Here is a 13,189-nt window from a genome sequence, read left to right on the forward strand (position 1 = left end):
ACATGAAGCATCTTCTGTTCCTGGCCATAAAGGATAACTGACACCAGACTAGCCCTCCCTCTGAACAATACAAAGTTGGATAAAATAAGTGAAACATGTTTTAAGGTATTAGACTACAGGCAGCATAGAACTGAGTGAAGGGAAACTGGAAAGGGGAGTTATACTCTCCCCTCATCTTTCTGTCTAGAAGCACTTTGTACACCAAGGTACAGGGGAAGGAAGCCCAAACAGAGAAAGGTAGTCTCATTGAGTTGAGAAGACAGATAAGAGGGAGCTGTACAGAGAAGGAGCTCCACAGATCTCCATAAACTTCCCCTCACATCAGTATCAGGATACTAAACTGCATATGAAACAGTTCATGAAGGCTAGAAATACTTGATTTCTTCCTAGAGGTATGGATTACACAATTGTGCATTTATTAAAACTCACCAAATTCTACACTTGAGACTGATGCACTTCACTTTTTGTAAAATATATCTCAATTTTTAAAAAAAGTGGTGACATGACCTGGCTCACCTTTTAATGGGATCACTCTGGCTGTTTTGTTCAATTTTAATCAAGTGAGGACACATGGAAGCAAGAAGAAGAGGTAAGAACCTACTGCAGTAAGTCAACAAGAGATGGCTTGACCTGGACCAAGGTGTTTATCAGTGGACTTGTTACAGTTCCGAATATATTTTGAATCTAGGACCATGGATTTACTGGTGAACTGGAGAGGGGTGGGAGACAAATAAAGAAGTAAAGAATGGCTCCAAGTTTTGGCCTGAACAAATAGAAGGATGAAATAAACATGTACTGATATAGGAAAGAATATGGGTGAAGCATGTTGGAGTGAAAAAATCAGTTTTAGATGTGTTAGAAAAGTTGGCTGAGATCACCAAGGGATTGCATGTAGGTAGAGAAAAGAACCATTCATGGTCTGATCCCTGGGAAACCCTCACAATAAAAAGCCACAAAGCTGAGAAGAAGCCAGGAAAAGAAACTGAGATGAAGTGGTGTGTGAAGCAGGATAAAATTCAGGAGGATGGATGTCCTGATAGCTGTGTTAATCATCTGTCTTTTGCTGCCCAGAGGTCAACCTCTCCCTATCAGTGAGATCCTTAGACTTTGAAACATGTTCCATTCTCTTCTATTTAAACAAAACAAACACCCATTCACCCCCATTCACCCCAGCTATAAAGCTAGCTCCTTTGTTGCCAAAGTCAACATTTTAGAAAAAGTTGTGTCTTCTTCCACACTTTCCACTCACTCCTCAGCTCTCTCCAGACCGGGTTCAGCCCCTAGTGCTTTGAGGAAGGCACTAACGTCACCAAAAGTATAGGTGTCTGGATCCAAATTTTAGGTTCTCCCCTAGATCCGATCTTACCTGAGATCTCTCATGGGAATTTGATATCTTCTACTTACTCTAATTTTCAAGAATCACACCTTTCTGGTTTTTTTCCTTTCCTTTCTGGCTTCTCCTTCTTAGACTTTTTGGCCTCACCTGGCCTTTAAATGTTGGAATTTCTCAAAGCTCAGTCATGAGCTCTTTAATCAATCTACATTCAATCCTTAAGCAATCTCATTCATGACAGATGGCATAACAGAATGATTAAGAATATGAATGTATTTTCCAATTTGCCTGGGTTCAAATATAGCTCTGACCCTAGCTTTGCAATCATGGCAAGAGCTTAACCTCTTTTTGTCTCAGTTTTCCTATTTATTTTAAAGTGGAGATTATAAAGGTACTTATCTCACAGGGATAATGATGTCGCTAAGATAAAATAAGCCCATATTTGTAAATCACTAATACAAATGAACATAGCTTTACCATGTAAGCAGATGGTTCACATTTGTTTTTCACTGGCCTAGACTTCCTCTCTAAACTATAAACCTACATATATAACCTTTTACTTTTTAATCTTAACTTAGATTTCTCAAAGGTATCTCAAACTCAACATGTCCAAAACACAACTCATGATCTATTCCCCAAAGCCTTGTGTTCTTTCAGGTTTCCCTATTCCACAGAATGACATTACAGCTCAGAAAACTAGGCAATAATCTTGACATTATTCCTTCCCTCACCACAACCTTCACACTCATATTCAATGCATACCCACATGTATTGATTATACTCTTTACATACTTCTTGTATCTATCTCCTCCTTTTCAAAAAGCTCTGCACTCACTAGCCTATTCTATTCTACCTTTATCTCTACTTTCCACTACTGAATTTTTTTTTTCAGTTTTAAAGAATTCTTAATTAAGATTAAGGAAACAAAAATTAGACTTAAAACAAAAAAACCAACATAAATATTCCCTGATTAAAAATCATCCCAACTTCTCAGCAATTCCCCAGAACCTCCCTCTTACAAATAATGAGGAAATAAATGAGTTGGAGGCCAATATTCAAGGGCTAATAAAATGACTGTCTTTGTCTTACGAATATCTACAAAACCAGAAGTACAAATCTAGAAACAATTCAAGACCCAACTATCTTTACCAGTCCCCAGGCCAGAATATTGAAGCAAATGCAATAGTTTCTTATTTTGACACTGTGCATCTATTGTTTCTTCTATTCTCCATGTTGCAGCCAGAACAATCTCCTGCTTATGTTCCCCAAGCTTAGCATAAAATATTTCATTGATTTATTATGATTCAGGGAAAAGCCCAAAATTCCTAACATAGCTTACAAATTTCTCCATTGCTGATACCAATCACCAATCTCTTAATTTTTAGTATTTCTCTTGCTTTCAATAAATTATTTTAAAAACACACATGCTTCCTTCTGCAACAGAGCATTTGTGCATGCCCTTTCCTCCTTCATTCCACTTATTTAATTCTTATTCTGCACTCAGAGTTCAGCTCAATAATCATTTTTCTTAAACCTTTTCCTGCCTCTGGGTGTGGTAAAATCTGCCAATTCATGCAGACTTATCAATATACACTTCTCTTTATTCTACGTATCATTGTGATGATTTTACCTTTTTAAATAATAACTTGGTTAATGAAAACTCCATGAGCATAAAAACAGGGTCTACATTTGCTTATCATTGCAAGCCCAGTATTGGTCAAGTTGACCCTTTAACAATAGGGGGCCTAGGGGCACTGATACCCCATGTAGCTGAAAATCTGTGCATAACTTTTTAACTCCCCAGAAACTTAACTACTAATAGCCTACTGTTGACTGAAGCCTTACAGGTAACATAAACAGTTGATCAACACATACTTTATATGTTATATGTATCTGTTATCTTACAGTAAAGTAAACTAGAGGAAAGAAAATGTTATTAAGAGAATCATAAGGAAGAGAAAATGCATTTAGAGTACAGTACTGAATTTATCCATACTGTAAGTTTACATCACCTATTTACAAGATGGATTGCCTGTCAGTAGCTACATCAATATTGTTTTATATGACATAAAACACTGTGGATGTTATATGTATTACTAATACTAGATATCAAAAATGAAAAGATAATGTGAAAAATAAATTCATATTTATTTACAGGTATATCAATTCATGCATTGATAACAAAGAAGCAGCAATATGATTGCTTTCTGGTAGCCTAGTGTAATCAATATGATTGCTTCACCATAGCCTAGCCATACACTAATAAATGAATCATAAAATTTTTGTGGTGTACAGTAGTGCAGTTAAATTTTTTTTAAAAACTACTTACATGTGATGATAGGCTGATATGCAGTTTCTACAATTACAAGAGAGAGGCATACTGTACAGTAGTGTATTTATTTGAAAGCAAAGTTATAAAACAGGAAGAAAACTAACACAATATTAATTTTATATTAAATATCACTCATATTATGCCTATGTAAGGATAGTCTGTTCATTTTAATACAAGTCTTGCACACAATATTCTACAGGATGAATACTTCAGTGATGATGATGATTAGAAACAAAAACATTTCATATGGTTCTTGCTATACAGTTATTAGATTTTCACACAAATACATTCACACATGAACATAACAGATAAGTTTATTAACTGTACAGTATGATGATTATTTACTACTTATTAAGTGGAAGTGAATCATCACAAAGTTTGTTGTCTTCACATCGAGTAGACTGAGGAGGAGGGAAAGGGGGTGTTGGTCTTGCTGCCTCAGGGGTGGCAGAGGGAGAAAAGGTGGAGGAGAAGGGGAGGCAAAAGAGGCAGGCATACTGGGTGTAACTTTATGGAAATACATCATAATTTCTGTCTATTTTGCTTTTTCATTTCTCTAAAAATGTTTCTAAAGGGTACCAATCGTTCTTCCACCATTTGCTTTAGTTTCAGTGCCCATATCATAGAAGGGTCCATGTCATAAAATAAGTCAAAAGCAGTCTTGAATAACTGGAACCCTTCTGTCAGATTGTCTAATGTTGGTTTGTTTTCTGGCTCTGCTTCTTCTACATCTTCCTCCTCATCATCTGGTACTGGTTCAGAAGCACTCATCTCACCAAGTCATCTTCTGTTCCTCTGGTGTGGTGTCTGTTAATTCTTGAATTTCTTCAAGATTCACACCTTGAAACCCTTCACTCCCCACCTTTTTTACCATATCCACCATCTCTTTCATGATTTCCTTGATTAGCTCTATTGTGAATCCTGTGAAGTCATGTACAACCTCTGGACAGATTTCTCCAGCAGGAATTTATTGTTTCAGTCTTGATGGATTTCATGACTTTTTCTATAACAATGATGCCATCTTCAATAGTGTAATCCTTCTAGACTTTCATGATCTTCTCTATCAGGGTTCTCTTTCATAGCATTGACAATCCTTTCCATAGAGTACCGTGTATGATGAGCCTTAAAGGTCCTTATGACACCCTGATCTAGAGGCTGAACTAGATATGTTGTTTTGGGGAGCAAGTAGGCCACTTTGATGCCTTTGGTATTGAATTCATGGGGTTCTGGGTGGCTAGGGGTATTGTCCATTATCAAAAGAATCTTAAAAGGCAGTCTGTTACTGATAAGATACTTCCTGACTTCAGGGACAAAGCATCAATGGAAGCAATCCAGAAAAAGTTCTTGCTGTCCAGGACTTCTTGTGTACAGCCAAGGGACTGGCAGCTGGTGTTTATCTTTTCCCTTCAAGGCTGGGGGATTAACAGCTTTAAAGATAAGGGCAGTCCTGATCATACAGCTGACTGCATTTGCACAGAACAGTAGAGTTGGCCTTTCCCTTTCTGTTTTAACTCGTGGTGCTCACTTCTCTTCCTTACTAATAAACGTCCTCTGTGGCATTTTTTTCCAGAATAGGGCACTTTTGTCTGCATTAAAATCCTGTTCAGGCAGATATCTTTTCTCCTCAATGATTCTCTTAATGGTGTCTGGGAACTCATCTGCTCCTTCTTGGTTGGCAAAAGTTGCTTCTCCTCTTATCTTGCCTGTTTTTAAGCTAAATCTCTTTCTAAAATTATCAAACCATCCTTTGCTGGCATTAAATTCTCCAGCTTTAGATCCTTCACCTTCCTTTTACTTTGTCATATAATGACTTTACTTTTCCTCAAATCATATTAGAGTCTATATGTATGACTTTATTATAGCCATCCTATACCCACACAAAAGCTGCATTTTCAAGGTAAGGTAGAAAGGTATTTCGCCAAAAGTGCAAGTTTTTTGTGCCTGCTGGTATAGCTGCACTGATAGCTTCACGAATTCCCTTTTCCTTTTTTACAATGGTCCTTATGTTGGATTCACTTATCTTGAAATGACTGGCAACCACAGCTGCAGACCTCAATCTCTGGTACATATCGAGCAATTCAACTTTTTTTTGTAACGTCATGACTTTTCTCTGCTTCTTAGGAACACTTCCAGTATCACTAGTGGCATTTCGTAGGGGTCCCACGGTGTTATTTACAGTTTTGGGCTTCCCTGGTGGCGCAGTGGTTAAGGATCTGCCTGCCAATGCAGGGGACTCGGGTTCGAGCCCTGGTCCGGGAAGATCCCACATGCCGCGCAGCAACTAAGCCCACATGCGCAACTACTGAAGCCCGCGCGCCTAGAGCCCGTGCTCCGCAACAAGAGAGGCCGCCGCAGCGAGAAGCCTGCACACCGCAATGAAGAATAGCCCCACTCACCACAACTAAAGAAAGCCCTCATGCAGCAATGAAGACCCAAAGCAGCCATAAATAAATAAATAAATTTATTTTAAAAATTAAAAAAAAAAGATTTACAGTTTTGTATTAAACACGATGAAACATATGAAAGAACCAGGAGAGATTACTTTTTACTGCAATACACAATTTACTGGAGAGACGAACTGCTCACGCAGAGATGATTAGCGTCACATGGAGTTTTAAGAGGATACTTGCAACACTTGAGCTCAACACAATAGCAACAGGAGGTGGCTATGAAATTATTACAGTAGGTACAGTATGTACCGCAATTAATTTTATGCAGTTATGATTTAACACTGCATCTTTACGCTTGTTTATATTTCTCTCTACTGAGAATGGAGCTATTACAATCTGTGTTTCTGTGGGTGACTTTTGATAAATTTTAGCTTTTTATAATATATTTGTGTACATTTTATGGTAGTAAATGATAAGACTAGTATCTACATATCTTTTATGCATTCATGATATACTTAACTTTTTCTAAATGTTCTTTTCTATTTCTAGGCTACATGATTCATCTGTGAGTTTTTTTCAAATTGTCTCAAATCCCCCCAAATTTTTCCAATATATTTATTGAAAAAAATCCACATGTAAGTGGACCCACGTGGTTCAAACCCACGTTGTTCGAGTCAACTGTAATATGAAAGTTGTCAATAAATATTTATTGAATGCATAATGCCTCTGCAATAATTACTAGTAGGAAAAACAATCAAAAAGTTTCCAATAAGGTGTGAAGAAAATAAAGCAGTTATGTGTAACGAACCATCAGCACAAGCACAGAGTTAAAATATGTGTCCAGTCATGAGCCACAGAGCATTTTTGAAGAACATCTCAGAGTGGTAAGATTGCCAAGCAAACATCACCTTTCCAGAAAACAAGTATTATTTCAGACGCCCTCTTGTCAAGGGCAAAGAAGCAGAGCTCTAATATGTTTAGTCATCTTTAGACTTGAAACATAGTGCCTGCAATATTTTCTTTATAAGAACCACAAAGCCAAATTAACTCACGAAAATTTAGGAGGAGAAAAATAGGCCAAGACAGTAACAGGCATATAGGAGCCAATTAGGAACACATGACGGAATAGGTTCAGCCATTAGACTGTTTCACTCCAGTGATCAGCTTGGTATGCAGACACCTGTAGGACATTCAGTATTTTCTCTATAGGCTCTCTGCATATGGACAAGGAGTTTAACAGGAAGCAGACAACAGGAGGTGGGACCATCCTTTATCAGTTTCAGAGATGATAATGTCTCTCCCAGCATGGAGCTGATTAGTCAGAGATGCTGAGCAGGGGAAAATATGGTAAATTGGGCAGCATGCCAACTCTCTCTTGCATCAGCAATTCCACCTCCAACTTCATTTTATAGTTCAAATTAAAAGGGCACAAAGTAGACAGAATTGACAGCAGGTCTAATTTATGGAATACCAAGACTCTTTCTTCACCCCAAATATTGTCCTTGTTAAATGACCAGTGAATCTGAAATCTCTAGCATAGAGCTAACAAGTAAAGATTTTTACAGAAATAGATACATTTAAACTAACTTTCTAAACTTTCAAAAATAATGTTGTCTAGGTGAGTAAGAAGATGGTTTACTATCACAGATTAGTTTACCTAACGTTAATAAATAATACAACAAGACCAAAATGAACTTACTTATGCTATGCCCCAGGTCACCAAACCGAGATTTAATTATGGTTTCGGCTCTCCCAGAAATGGAATCTTAAACTAGTTGATCAGGAATTGCCTGGTTAGCACTAGTTAGGTAATACGCTTGATAGACCCCTGCATCCCCTAAAAGTAAGTAACCTTGCTATAACCAACCCGACTTTTGGCCCAGTATAACTCCCTCATTTCCACTCCCTTCTGCCTGTAAAAGTCTTTCATTTTGTACAACTCTTCAGAGCTCCTTTCTATTGACTATATTGGATGCTGTCTGATTCAAATCAATTTTTGCTTAAATAATCCCTTAAAATTTTAGTGTGCCACAATTTATCTTTTAACACTAATAAAGGCCATTTGATTGCATGAGTTCCTGAGAATGGTATTTGGGTTTCGGCTGTAGGCATATAGAGGAAACACTTAACACTAGAATCAGAGCTACTTGATCATATAAGGCCGAAGCAAAGAGAGATAATATCAGTGAGTTAAAGACATCTTGCATAGAAAACAAGTGAGGTTTAGCTACAATGAATAAACAACTAGGCACATTTCTTAATAATCATAGGAAACGGTGGTAAAGTAACCACCTTGGATCACCTTGTTCATACTAAATTGTCCCAAATAAAGACTTCTACTCATCTAGTTTCCTTATTTATATCTGGGCTACCAGAAGAAACCTTACTCTTTGCATGAATATTTTTTTTTTTCTCACTACCAAATGACTCTGGGTCCATCTGAAGTTCCTTGTGTTCCAAAAGTAATCCATTTGACATAATTGAGTCTCATAATCTCTCTTCTAAATAACTGTAATCCTCCTACATCTTTCTTCTAAATTGAAATTAAGGTGTTACCTCTACTAAGCAGTCTCTAAAATCTTAGCTTCAAGAAAAATGATTTCCAAAAAATCCTCATTTGGCATCTACCTCAATCAGGCACACCTGTGCCCCTCTGCCTCACAAATCAAAGGCTCTGCCCAAATGGCTTTGTTATGGTGCCTCCACAATGGACTTCCTGTTACAGATATTGGTATATATTATGTGAGCCCATGTTTACACTTCTGTGTGGTAAAAGGCTGCTCTACATTCTTCTTTTGTGTGATCTTATGTATTTCACGCATCTAAGTGAATGCTCTTTGACCATTCAGGATTCAGAAACAGACTGTCCCCTAATGAACAGGATGGAACTGGAACATATCTCTTCACATTCACTGACAGATTAATTCGACAAATACGCATTAGACCAGCTGACAGCTTGCTCAGTTACTCCTATTTGCTTTAATTTATTTGGCAAAAGACCCTGATCTATCAAGTTAAATGCCTTCAGTTCACAGATAGTGAAGTGTCCCAGGCAACAACCAGATTATCAATCTGTGAAAGGTGAACATTTGGGTAACTCATTTAACTGAGCAAGGTCTAAAACCTCTAATATTTTAAGTTACTGGAGGCCATGGCTGAGCTATAATCTTCCCCTTGTCAAATATTACAAACTTATAAGCAGACATTGGTTTCCATGGACTAACCGAGCTCTAAACAAATGTATTTTCCCCTGCAGTTCATTCCTGACTAGGTATTTATTCAAGAGATCTTCATTCTATTACTATATTGGATATACTTTGGTTTGTGCACAGAAATTATATTGTTTTGACAGTTCTATTATTTTTGCCAGTTGGCTCGCAGCGATTTATCTTATAGTACATGAGGAATTTATTTTTTTAATTGGCTCTGCTTTTCTTTATGAATGTGTTTATGAGGTACTACAGCAGTTCAACATTTTAATGTTTCAATGTTTTCCACCAGTTCAGTAATCTTGTAAACAGTAGTGTTTCTGAAGGGCCTCTAAGCAGTTCTAAAAACAGGATTAAAAAGAAAAAGCTAGCAAATGTAGTTTTATCTTTAATACTTGCCTTCCTGGTATCAGCCTTAACTATATATAAAGGATGCGGTGATATTTGGGCTCAAAGGTAAAACAAAGCATAAAAAATTCTGATCAGAGTAAGACATTTTAAATCCCTTTAAACTTTATTAGGAACTGAGAAAAGAGTTGCTATTAAAGAAGCAGAATGTTAGTTTTCTGTTACTGATATCACCATAAGAGACTGCACACCTTTTAGCTTACTTTGCACATCAAAGACCAAAGATCTAATATCCAAGTATTTAACTTTTATCTCAGAATGTTTAACTCAGGTAGCTGGAAATGAACTACTTTTGACCATTGAACCAAAAGTTTAAAAGTTAAATAATTTCACAGGTAGGACTGTTTTTAGGCCCATTAGTTTTCACGGACCTTAACACAGATATATAGCTTAGTCAATTAAAACATGTATTTTGTAATCTAAACCTATGTAACAAGGATCTCTGAAATGTTTTGAAATTATGAAATAGGTAATTCAAGCACTTATTAACTACCATTTTGTTTCAAAATAGCTGAAAATAAACCAAACAGGTACTCTGTTAGATTTTGATACAATTTAGTAATACATAAAATTTCATCCAAAAATTCAACTACTTGTAACACAGGCTAATGCAACTTACTAGACTTATGTATATATTTACTCATTCAGCAAATATATAATAAGTATTTTCTAAGTGCAAAATACTGTGCTAGGAGTTTTAGAAAATTCAAAGATGACTAATATCCTTAGCATGGGTTTCCATTGTCTCTTTATGTGTACGTTAAAAATGCAATATGAAGTAGAAAACCATAAATGTGTCATTTTCTGATGGTGTTAACTAAGTACTTTGAAAACCCACTGGAGAGAAAGAGAGAGAACTTCCAAAAAGTAGGTGTAGAAATTAGACGTGAGGAATGAGGAGAAAGGCAATTCAGGAGGAAAAAATAGCCTGATAAAGAAACAGACAAATTCTATATGACCTCTACTTCATAACCAGGTGACCACAAAGAATCTGAAGGAGAAAACGTATCAACGCATGGCAGTATGAGGGACAAAGTGACTCTCACTAGCTATATATTAGAATCACTTGCCTTGAGTACCACCTCAGATCAAATAAATCAGATTCCTTGGTGATGAGTCTGGGTTAGGCATCATTTTTAAAACTCACCTTGGTGATCCAATACAAAATCAATATTGGATTCAATATCCAATCAATGCAGTCAACAACAAGTACATCCATGGTAGCAGACAGCATCAACTGGCCATGAAATGAAGTAACTGCAGGTCCAAGCATACTTAGGGCATTCTTCCCAGAGTCTTGTTGGGCTTACAATAGCCATCCTTGTATCTGGAAATTTAACTTACGCTCTTAAAATACCTCATCTTCTCTCCTTTACTGCTGTTTTACGGTTAAACTTTATTTTCCTCTCAGGTAGTGAAAACTTTATCACCAATATAATGTCATTCATCTCCATCCTTGATACTATCATAGTTCTAAAAAATGCTAGGATAGCCTTGCTTCTAAATTCCTTGAGTTTTTTTATCTCCAGTCACCTTTTCCTGCACTTGGTCTGATGGTCACCTCTTGAACTCTGCATCATCATTTGCTGCTCCTCTGGAGCCATTAATTCAATAATTCTAGTCTCTGGTGAAAACCTTCTGGTCTTTCTGCCCACTTTCTCAAGTTTGTTTGCGATAATTCTTTAATTTCATCATTCCATAAATCCAATAACCCTTCCATTTTCACCTAACCATTGTCTCATTTCTATTTTTACTTCTCTTCAACTCCAGCTAAGGTACAATAAATCATTACAATTACTGCCTAATAAACATCCTCAGCTTCACTGCACCCTCTTTCCTTCTTATTTCAAAAATTAACCTTCAATTAACCTAACGACCTGCTTCTTCATGATTATAATCCAAAAGATAAACATCACTAGAGAAGATATGCCTAACCAATGATATTGGTATCATTATAATTCATGATCTTGAATCTCATCTAGGCTTTCAATACTGTCCAGCTTTTTTTAACCATATTTCTCTGGTACTATTTTTCTCCTTTTCTTTGTAAGATATAGTCCATGATCTCATGTTTAAACTTTCCCCCTGATCCCTGGCCACTCAGAAGATACCATGCCATAAATAATTTGTGTACTGACCTCTACCCCCTGTCTTCTCAACATCAGTCATCACCCACTCTGTACCGGCTATTTTCATTAGAAATAAATAAGGTGACCACAATTCCTCTCCATTTTATCTGTTCTTTTAAAGCTAAACTCTACATTTTTCTTCAATTTCTTCAGTCCCGTACTCTCCTGAACCCAATTCATTCAAGTTTTCACCAATTACCTTCACTCTGCTAAATCCAAGGATCAGTTCTCAGTTAGCATCTTACTTCACTTATCAGCAACACTTGAGGTTGTTGGCCACTTCTTCCTTCTTACAACACTTCTTCATTTGGATTCAAGGGCACTACACTAAGTTGATTTCTTCCATTTTAAAAATCACTGCTCCTTCTCAGTCTCCCCTATTGGTTGGTGATCATTTTCCTGACCTCAAAAACTTTAAGTGCTCTACATCTCAGCCCTAAAAGTTTTCTTCTTTCTCTTTACACTCACTTTCTATCTACACAAGTCCAATCTCATGACTCTAAATGCCATCTACATGCTGCTTTATAACATTTCTTTTTTCAGCCTAGAAATTCTCTTCTACAGTCTAGATTGATATTTTAACTACTAGTCACTAGCTATTTCATATCTTCACCTAAATATCTGATTGATATTTCACACTTAAGTAAGAGAATACATAATCTTCATATACTCTCTTCATCTGCACCCCCAAAATCCTACACTTCAATAATTAAATCACCATCCTTCAGTTGTTCAGTCTAAAAATCTCAGTCATTCTTGACTCCTATTTTTTCTCACAAATCACATTCAATTAGTTGATAAATCCTGTAGGCTCTATCTTCAAAACATATCCAGAATCCCATTACACACACTATCAAAATATATCCAGAATTATATCTCTCATTAAATTCATTACTTCCACCATGGATCAGACTTGGATTATTTCAGTTTTTTAAATTCATTAGTGTTTCTACCAAAAACCCTTCTACTTTTTTTCTAAGTGGTCTCTTGATTTCATCTTTGCCTACTTCAGTCTATTTTAAATACAGCAGCCAAAGGATTTCTGTTAAATGTAATTAAAATAATGTTGTTCCTCTGATTAAAAACTTCTAATGTCTTCCTGTGTCAGTTGGAGTGAAAACTACTCTCTATGCTGGAACCACAGACATTTCTTATTTCTTGTTGAACACTTCAGGCACATTCTTACATTGGGGACTTTCTTGAAATAGCTGATTATATGATCTTTTCATTTCTCATTCTCATTCACTTTTCAAGTATCTACATTCTTAGTTCTGCCTGCCAAAATTTAACTATATCCTTCCAGTTACCAATAAACTGAAATCACCAACAAACCTCAGTGAATAATTTTTAGTAATAATAAGAGTAATTTTAATATTTAATGAAGTTAT

The sequence above is a fragment of the Balaenoptera borealis genome, assembly GCF_965194805.1.
Source record: "Balaenoptera borealis genome assembly, chromosome: 5".
In the NCBI taxonomy this organism is placed as follows: Eukaryota; Metazoa; Chordata; class Mammalia; order Artiodactyla; family Balaenopteridae; genus Balaenoptera; species Balaenoptera borealis.